At 51.2% G+C, this 9,044-nt stretch overlaps 1 long non-coding RNA gene across 3 annotated transcripts in view; it reads right to left on the bottom strand.

The window, feature by feature from the left end:
• Positions 1 to 458: 458 nt before the first annotated feature.
• The window catches only part of LOC136792842 (uncharacterized), a 51,678-nt gene continuing 43,092 nt past the window's right edge, over positions 459 to 9,044 (bottom strand). For 2 of the 3 annotated variants that reach the window (XR_010837326.1, XR_010837328.1), the window contains exons 2-4: positions 4,801 to 4,867; positions 4,446 to 4,623; positions 459 to 2,730 (exon numbers count right to left, since the gene is read on the bottom strand). This is a non-coding gene — a long non-coding RNA (uncharacterized lncRNA). Of the gene's footprint in view, positions 2,731 to 4,445; positions 4,624 to 4,800; positions 4,868 to 6,434; positions 7,099 to 9,044 lie in introns of those variants that run through there. The other variant, XR_010837327.1, reaches the window with a different exon arrangement.

Below are 9,044 nucleotides of genomic sequence, written 5' to 3'. Positions count from 1 at the left end.
GCCTCAGCCAGGGCCCCACTTCACAGCAGGGGGACAGCGGCCAAACTTTTATTGGTTAAATAGCACATGGGGGCTAAGTCTGCTAGGAGAAAAAACAATGGCCTGGGGCCAAAGGAGGCTTTGGGGAGCTGTTTTCCACTTTTCCTCCAAGCAGCTGGAGGTCCTGGGGCGAAGGCATCTCGGGGCATCACGCCTGCGGGACCAGGTCCTGACCCGGGAGTCGAGACCCCAGGGAGGCGAGGAGGACAGGCCCCCCGCCCTCGCGCCCCGGATCCCGGGCGAGACTGAACGGGGGTTTGAGGTCAGAAGGCGAGGGAAGGACCGCTGGCTCCTTTGAGCCGGGGAGAGAACGGGCGAGCTGGGCTCCAGGCCTGCCCCCCAGGACGCCGCCCCACAGCCGGGGCCGCTGCCCTGGGCCGCACCGCCCCTCGCCGCCCAGGGCCGCGTCCCACTGTAGGACGTGGGTCCCCTTCTCGTACATTCCCTCCTGGGGGCTGCAGGAGACCTGCAACCAGGGCACCTAGCAGGTGCCACCACGTCGCCGACTGGTCGGTACTTCACGAGTGACCCGGCAGGAGCCGTGAGCTTGACTGCATCATCTGAGGCAGGCCCACGGCCAGGGTCTTGTGACAAGCGGGCCCAGGTGCTGTGACGGGAGGTCAGATCCAGACCCGGGCACTGCAGCCAGAGGCGGGCCGGGTCAGCGAGGCCCCAGGAGGTGGTGCTGGACGTGCTCGGGGCTGCCCAGGGAGCGGACAGAGATTTGGCTGGAACGCCGGGCTGGCCCCGGCTTCCAGACAAGCGGGCGGGAGCCTCCCGCAAGCTGTGGGGAGTGTTGGACGGGGTGGTGGCTGAAAACATCTGAAGGCAGAGCCCATCGCACGTCCCGGGCACCCAGCCTACGGCTCCGGGGGGCACACTGGCCTTTCCGGGCAGAACCAGACGGGCAGGAGGGGCTGCCCCTGGGCCATCTAGTCACATTTTTTTGTTTTTCATTTTTTTTAGTTTTTTAGGTTTGGTTTGGTTTGCTTTTGGCTGTGCCGCAAAGCACATGGGATCTGAGTTCCCCAGCAAGGGATCGAACCTGCGCCCCCGGCAGTGGAAGCACAGAGTCCTAACCACTGGACCGCCAGGGAAGTCCCCTAATTATGTTTTTTAAAGTATTTCTTCCTTGGGTATAACTTTATTGAATTAAAATTAAAGTGCAATAAACTGTATGCACCTGAAGTGTGTAATTTGATAGGTTTGGGCGTGTGTTTGGGCCCAGAAACCGTCACCGTTTCCATCACCCCCAAGGGTGGCAGCTCAGCCCCTCCAGCCCATCCCCAGAAGCCAGCCATCCACCTCTGGGCAAAACAGACTAGTTTGCAGGCTATGAATTTTATATGATCGGGACCACACACGTGGGTTCTTTCACTCAGCGTCACGATTTTGAGACACATCCGTCATCACACATCTTTCCTTCTTTTTATTGCTGAATAGCCCTGAGTTGTACGGCACCATGATCTGTGTGTTCACCAGGTGACAGACGTGTGGTTTGTTCACGGTTTTAGTGATTCCAAAGGAAGCTTCGTGTTCACACCTTGGTGTGGACATTCGTTTTTTTTCCTTGAGTAAACATCTCGGGGTGGGATGGTTGTAGAGTTGTGTATGTTTCTATGATTTACCTTTCCTTTTTCTTAATGGTGTCTTTTTAAGAGCAGGAGTTTTTAATTTCAATGAAGTCCAACTGATCCCTTTTTAAAATTGTTTCGTGCTTTTTGTGTTCCAAGAAATCTTTGCCTACCCCAAGCAAAAGATCTTTCTCCTGTGTTTCCTTGCAGAAGTTTTATAGTTTTAGAATTTACATTTACCAATAAATTTTGAATCAAAATTTTAAATTTCGAATTATTTGTGTGCGTGTGTGTTGCATGAGATAAGGGGCAATGTTTTTCTCCCCATAAGGATATTCAGTGGATCCAACACTATTTGTTAGAAAAACTTTCTTTTCCCATTGAGTCGTCTTGGCACCTTTGTTGAAAATTTATTTACCATATATGGTAGGTCTATTTCTTTTTAAAAGCAGATTTTTGGAAGGAAAATTCGAGACTTTTTCTTCTAAATTTGGTCCGTGTCCTACCACTCCCCACGTTTGACTCTCCTCCATCCATTGCTTGCCTCGAAGTTTCCTAAAAAGTTAAACATAGATCTGCCTCATGACTCAGCAATTGCACTCCTGGGTTATCCTGGAGAAATAAAAATGTACATTCACACAAAACCTGGACAGAAATGTTCACAGCAGCTTTACCGTGCTAGCTAAAGCCTGGAAACACCCAAGCGTCCTTCCGGGTTAAAAGAGCCTTGGTCCATCCTGAAAGGAGGCGTATTCCAATTACACAATGCTCCTGAAATGACGAGTTATCGCGATGGAGAAGAAGCCAGGGCTTGGGGAAGAAGAGCACAAAGGAGTCCTCCGTGGGGACCAAGGAGTTTTGTGTCCTGAACGTGGCTGTGGAATCTACATGTCACCGAATCCCTGCACGAGGACACGCCCGAAGGAAAACGTGAACCTGCAAAATTCAGCCCAACTGAGGGGGCTCTTTAGTCTACTTAACTGTGCTGTGCCAACACCCAGCTCCTGGCTTTGATGATTTACCATCGTTATGTAAGTTTCCACCATTTGGAGACGCCGAGGGGTGGGGACGTGGGACAGTGGGACCTCTCGGTACTGTTTTGCAACTTCTTGTGAAGCTGTAATTCATTCAAAAGACAAAGTTAGAGATACATATACTTAGAAATAAATTTGACAAAAGATACACACATGACCCATACACTGAGAATGCAAAAACATTGCTGAGAGAAATGAAAGAGGACCTAAGTAAATAAAGAAACACTGAGTCCAAGGAGTGGAAGATTCAATACTATTAGAATCATCAAGACGACAATCTCCCCAAATTAAACTGTAGAATCCACACAATCCCAATCAAAATCCTAGCAGGTTTTTCGGTAGAAATCCAAATTCAAGCTAATTCTAAAATTTGTATAGAAAGGCACAGGACTTAAAGTAACCAGAGCAAGCATGAAAAAGAACAAGGTTGGAGAATTTATATTACGTGATCCCAAGATTATTTGAGGCAACAGTAATCGTGGTTATAACAGACCAGCACATCGTCAGGACAAAACAGATTCCAGAAACAAACCTACTCAGATGCGGTCAGTTGACTCTGACAAGGTGCTGAGGCAATTCACCGGAAAAGAATAATCTTTCCAGAAATGACACTGGATCATCTGGACATTCATGTGTAACAGAACAAAGCAAAGAAAACCCCTCAAAACTCTTGGCTCACTCCCCCAAAATTAGACAAAATTCACCTGAAATTAACACATTTCAAAAATTAACATAAGAGAGATCTTAGACCTAAATGTATGAGCTGAAACAATGAAACTTCTGGAAGAAATATATGACAAAATCATAGCAACCTCTCCTTTGGGAAAGATTTCTTAAATATGACACAAGAGTTTAAACTACGTGGAAATTATCAATAAATTAAATGTCATCGATCTTGAATTTTTCCCTTCAAAAGACACCAAAGAAAATGAAAAGGCAAGCAATAGAGTGGGAGAAAATATTTGCAAAACATACATCCAACCAAAGGCTTGTATCTAGAACGTATAAAGAAGTCTTACAGCTCCATAATAAGAAGACAAACAATCCAATTTAAAAATGGGCAAAAGATTTGAACAAACACGTCACCAAAGGAGATATATGGAGGGGAAAGAAGCAGAAAAAAGACACTGAACATCTTTGGGGAAAAATGCAAAGTAAAACCGTAACTAAACACTGCAAACCCACTAGGATGGGGACAGTTAAAGACTGACAGCCAAGCGGATGTGAGGGCGCGGGACGCGTGGGCCCCGCAGACAGCAGGCAGGGGTGTGAGACAGGAAAACCCTCCTGGAAAACAGCTTGGCAGTTTCTTAAAAAAATTAAACCCAGACTTTCCATTTCTAGGTCTGTCCACACGAAGACTAGCGCATGAATGTCCATTACAGCTTTTAACAGCCAAAATCTGGAAGCCACCCAGGTGTCCACCAAAGGGTGAGTGGATAAAGTGAGACACCCATGCAGCGGAAAAGCCACCCAGCGCTGGCCGGGAACGACCGATCGGGCGCTCAGCGCCAACAAGGTCAGGCCGTAACTACATACAACGCAGAATTCCATCCATAGAAACATCCAAACCACGCAAATTAACCTACAGCGAAGGAAAGGTTAGTGACCCCCCGGCAAGAGGAGCAGGAAGGGCGGGGGGCCCCTGGGCTGACAGGTGCGTTCCTGATTGTCTCGATTATGGTGATGATTTTACGGGGGTGTCTCGATGTCAAAACTTACCAAGCTGTGCATCTTACCTATGCGCAGTTTATGCCCAATATAGCTCAAAAAAGCTGAAAAGTGAACAGAAACTCACAGCAAATGGCGTCCAGTTGTGAAGGGAGGGATTTAGGTCACAGGAGAAGGAAGGATCCTTCAATAGAGGCCGTGGGTCTCCGGGGACGACGACGCAATCGCACTCCGTGAGTCCTGCTTGGGTGCCGCCGGAGGACAGGGAGCGGACGCCGGCCACACCGGTGACCCATGGGTGACTCCTGGGAAGTGACATGGAAATCACAGCACAGCTGCGATTTCTCGTCTTGCAGTGCTCTGCAGTTTACCCAAGAAGCGGAAAACTTTCTCTGACCTGAGGGGTCCCGGCATCTCCCTCCCGAGCGGCTTCTCCTCCCATCCACTTCCCCTCCCGGAACAGAGGCCTCGCGCCGCCTCACCTGGACGGCTTCAGGCCGCAAACTGCGTGCCACCCGCACGATGGAGTTCCGTCCGGCACAGGAGCTACTGATGGCATAAAATTATTGTTAAGGCAGGACAAGTAAATTTAACATAAAAGCGTCCCTGCCCTTGAGCCACTGGCCCGGCCCTTCAGGGTGCATCGCACACACGTGTTGCACATTCGCTGGAGCCCCTTAGAGGACGCAGGAATGCCTGCTCGCCAAAAAAAGAAGAGCAAGTTCCTCCTGGCGCCGGCAAGGTGACTCCTTAGGAGATAACATTCCTTTCTCGATCCTGTAAGGGCTACGGTGACCCACTGCTCACCTCGTTAGACGATGCACACTGTAAATATGTGACTTTGACGTAAGACCCTTTGTCTCAAAAAGTTATCTGACTGTGCTTTGACCTCAACCAGGCAGAACAGTCCTCAGAGCTTCTGAAAGACTGTCTCCTGGGTTATAACCCTCAGGTTGCTCGGATAAATTTTTCCATTTCTGTTTTAGATCAGCTACTGATTAATTTTTCTCATCGACATTACAAACTGAGTCTCATAGACGTAACGTTCAGGGGAAAAGCCAGACTTTTCCCTTGAACCTTCTTCAAAGAGTGCAGTCTGATTCCATCCTTGTGAAGGCTCAGGACGGCCAAGGATCCCTTCTTGGCCTGACAGGCGGTCCTGTAAATCCATTTTGCCGACGCGACGCCCCAGCCTGGCAGGAGCAGCCCGCCTCCACCCAGCAGGCCGTGCTGCCCCCCGACGGGCCTCAGGCGGGGCCTCGGACAGACCCCACCTCGCTTGGCCCCCTCCCAGGGTCACAGCCTGGGGCACAGGGGCAGCCCGAGCTGTGAGCTGCCCTCCACCGGGGGTGGTGCTGGGCCCCGACGAGGGAGCAGGGAGAGAGGGGCCGGCGGGACCCCTTCCCGAGGACACAGCCAGCCCACGTCCGCGGGCTCCCGCGGCAGGGAGGGGCGGCTGCGGGGACAGAAGTGGCAGGTAGCCAGGGGAGGGCCTGGAGGCCCCAGCAGCTCTGCGGCCGGCGGGGGTGGGACTTGAACCCGCTCACTTGGCTGAGCCGGAGGCCCCGTCTGGTGGTTGGAGCTCTTCCATCCTGCTAGTCCGGCCAGGGCTTAGATTCCTCTGACCTCGGCCTAAATCCCAGCCTCCCAAGGTAGGGCCCTGGCCTTCTCCCTAACCAAACACTGCCTCCTCCTCGGCACGCGGCCCTCTCCTGTCCCGGAGCGAACGGGGGCGGGGGGGCGGGGACGGTGACCTGGGGAGCGTGACATTCCACATCAGCATCAGAGGTCACGCAGCGAAGCGGACCAGGACCCCTCGTGGGCAGCGGGGCGTCGGGGCTCCTGAGGGAAGAGCGCTCCTGGCACGTGACGGGAGCTCACAAGTGCTTCCTGGGACGGCGACCCCGCCGGGATAGCCGCAGCCCCCTTGTTCCCCTTCACAGGTGAGGAGGCCCAGAGCCCGCTGCGGTCTCCCCGGCTTCCTCCCTCCCCAGCGCCGTGGGTCTCTGTTCCGGGCACCACCCTCAGCTCCAGCCTCAGTTCTTACCCAGGCCGGCTGCCCCTCTGCCCCACGGACGGACGCCCCCCCGCCACCGATCGCTCCCCCTGCACGAACCTCCTTCCCCGGCTCAGTGCCCTGAAGGAGCCCTTGGAAAGACCCCCCATCCCCCACAGGTGAGGGGTACGATCGCCCTCCCTGTGGTCGGGCCAGGACCCCTGCTCCAAGCGTCCTTCTGGCTGGGAAGACGCGATCCGCAGTCAGCACTTAAAAGCACAAACAGAAAGTCCAATTCCCTTTTCACTGCTCGGGGCCACGTCTGGAGTGAAGGTTTCACAACATCTGGAGGAACATGGCGCTTCCTGTTCCAGGAACCTCCAGAGTTTTGTGGGTTTTACCGCAGAGCTGAGCCTCCTTTTACGGGGAAAACAGGTCCGTGTGAACACGACGGCGGGCCGTCCCCCGGGCCAGGACGCGGGCTCCGGGCCACTCGCCGGGGACGCAGCCCAGGCAGCTGACAAAGCCCGACGTGGAAGTGGTCCGAGCGCCGAGGCCACGGAGCGCCAATCGCCGCCCAGCAAGGGCCGAGGGCCGGAGCCCACGGGGCTGTTGGCTGGTGCCAGCGCGCGGGGCTGAGCTTGGCCTTGGGGACTGGAAACTCCGGCGAACGCGGATGTGACCAAATCTGTGTCATCGCGGTCATTGCCGTGCGTCTCCCTGGGGCAGGAGTGGCCGCTGGGTGCGCGTGCTCTCCCGAAAGCGGGGTGACCGTCCTGCCTCAAGAGGGCCGCCTGGGAGTGAGGGACGGATGGAGGGCTTCCTCCAGGCAGGCCTCCTGGGGGCGGAGCCAGCACTGGGCCTTCTCCGCCCGTCCCTCCCTCCACCTCCCAGGATCTGCAACAACCTCGACCTCTGGGGCCGATCTGGTCCCTGAGGGCCCTGACGTGGCAGCAAAACAGCAACAGGGGCTGAAAGGGGTAGCAAGTGTAAAGAGGTTTGATCTATAAACTGGAATAATCTCAATAACCTGCCATCACGAGGGAGAGACGGGGTCACTCATAAATGGAACTATTCCAGAGTGTACAATCCAGTGCCATATGGAGGGCACAATGTCTGTATCCACCACTTCCCCCCAGTTCTAAAAATTTTTCAAAACACTCACCCCAGAGAAATGCCCAAACCATTAAGTAATCCCTGCACGCCGCCACTTGCCAGCCCCAGGCAACCTCCGGTCTGCATCCTGTCTCTGAGCATTTGCCTCCCCTGGACATTTCATGTAAAAGGAAGCCTACAGTTTGTGACCTTTCGTGTCTAACGTCTTTCACTGAGCATGTTTTCCGGGTTCGTACAAGGTGTACAATTTGCCACTGAGCATCTGGTCCTGTGCTTTTCTTTGTCGGGAGGTCTCTGATTACTGATTCTATCTCTTTCCTTTGTATAGGTCTGTTGAGATTTTCTCCTTCTTTAGTCAATGTCGGTAATTTGTGTTTCTAGAATTTGTCTTTTTCACCTGGATTATCACACTCGTCAGTATACTGTTACCCCTAGTATTCGTCTCTGATCATTCTTTTACCTTCTGTAAGGTTGAGAGTAAAGTACCCACTTTCGTTTCTGTTTTTAGTAATTTATGTATTCTCTCTTTTTTTCTTAGATGGTATAGCTCATTTCTGGACTCTTGGTCAGAGTTTATCACTTTTGTTGATCTTTTCAAAGAACCAACTTTGGTTTTGTTGATTCTGTTGTTTCGTACTCTTACTTCATTCATCTCTGCTCTAATTATTTCATGATTTCCTCCTTTCTGCTGGCTGTGGGTTTAGTTAGCTCTTCTTTTTCTAGTTCCTTAAGGTGTACAGTTCAGTTGTTGATTTGAGATCTATTTTTTTGGTGAAAAAAAAATTTATTGAGTTATAATTGACGTATAACATTATATTGGTTTCAAGTGTATAACATAATGAGTCAATATTTTTATATATTGAGAAATGGTCACTGCCATAAGCCTAGTTAACATTCATCACCAAACATAGTTACAAAATTTTTTTTCTTGTGATGAGAACTTTTAAGTTTCACTCTCTTAGCAACTTTCAAATATGTAATACAGTGTTATTAACGACAGTCACCGTGCTGTACATACATCCCCATGACTTATGTATTTTATAATTGGAAGTTCGTAACTTTTGGCCCCCTTCACACATTTTGCCCACCCCACCTCTGTATCCGTCAGCTTCTTTTTCTTAAGAGTCTGCGGACGAGTGAGATCAGAATGGTATTTGTCTGACTTCTTTCACTTGTGGGCATAACACCTCAAGGTCCATCTATGTTGTTGCAGATGATAAGTTTTCATTCTTTTCAGGGTTCAATAATATTCCATTGTACAGAGGGTCCCTGATTTAACGATGGTTCTACTTACGATTTTTCTACCTTATGATGGTGTGAAAGCCATGCACATTCAGTAGAAACCGTGCTTTGGATTTTGGATTTTGACCTTTTCCTGGGCTGGTGATGAGGCTCCCGTGATGCCGGGCAGGGGTGGCAGCCCCAAGGTCACGAGGGTAAACAACCGATGTACACTCACAACCATTCTGTTTTTCACTTTCAGTACAGTATTCAATAAACTATATGAGATACGCAACACTTTATTATAAAATAGGCTGTGTGTCAGATGATCTTGCCCAACTGTAGGCTAACGTCAGTGTTCTGACCATGTTTAAGGTAGACCAGGCTGAGCTG

This window comes from Kogia breviceps, chromosome 16 (genome assembly GCF_026419965.1).
Source record: "Kogia breviceps isolate mKogBre1 chromosome 16, mKogBre1 haplotype 1, whole genome shotgun sequence".
Taxonomy (NCBI): Eukaryota; Metazoa; Chordata; class Mammalia; order Artiodactyla; family Physeteridae; genus Kogia; species Kogia breviceps.
This window is presented reverse-complemented; position numbering and strand designations above follow the sequence as displayed.